Source organism: Acanthisitta chloris, unplaced genomic scaffold (genome assembly GCF_000695815.1).
Source record: "Acanthisitta chloris isolate BGI_N310 unplaced genomic scaffold, ASM69581v1 scaffold4613, whole genome shotgun sequence".
Classification (NCBI taxonomy): Eukaryota; Metazoa; Chordata; class Aves; order Passeriformes; family Acanthisittidae; genus Acanthisitta; species Acanthisitta chloris.
The window spans coordinates 18968-19741 of NW_008664526.1; the positions used below are offsets into that span (position 1 = coordinate 18968).

General features: G+C 43.8%; 1 protein-coding gene across 1 annotated transcript in view; it reads right to left on the reverse strand.

The window, feature by feature from the left end:
• The window catches only part of TRIP12 (thyroid hormone receptor interactor 12), a 37580-nt gene that overhangs the window by 5706 nt on the left and 31100 nt on the right, over positions 1-774 (reverse strand). The gene's annotated exons all lie outside the window — the stretch shown is intronic.

The following is a 774-nucleotide window of genomic DNA, read 5'->3' on the forward strand; positions in this document are numbered from 1 at the left end:
GTTCAGCCTGGAGAAGAGGAGGCTCAGGGGAGACCTTCTCACCCTCTGCAACTCCCTGACAGGAGGTTGGAGTCAGGTGGGGGTTGGTCTCTTCTCCCAGGCAACAGCAGCAGGACAAGAGGGCACAGACTCAAGCTCTGCCAGGGGAGGGTTAGGTTGGATATTAGGAAGAGATTTTTTTCCAGAGAGAGTGCTCAGGCATTGGAATGTGCTGCCCAGGGAGGTGGTGGATTCACCATCCCTGGAGGTTAAGATGAGACTGGATGTGGCACTTAGCAATGATGGTAGGGTTGGACTTGATGATCCTTGAGGTCTTTTCCAACCTGCTTGATTCTATGCAGAATCACTTTCCTACCTTTGCTTCAGCAGTATCAACCTTCTAATTTCTTCATGTCTTATGTCCCTTTTGACATAGGAATAAATCAATACACAGGTGTACTCTCAACTTATTATGGCAATGCTTTGATCTTTTCCTTACCTATCTTTTTTACGGTTTGGTGTTTTTGTCTGCATGGGAAATTTTGTTCATTTGTGTGTTTTGGTGTGTTGGAGTTGGGTTTTTTTTGACAAAACCCTACTGCTCTAGCTTTGACTTACAAGAGAGCTGACGTTCTCTTAAGTCTGACTCCAAAGAAAATGGCACTATTATTAGAGCAGCTCAAAGCACACTGGGCAGCAGATCCTAAATTACTATTGCAAGCAAATTCACAGATTTGGGAACTTGTTAAGAGTATTCTGCAAGTCCACAGTTTAAATTACTTAATTTACAACACT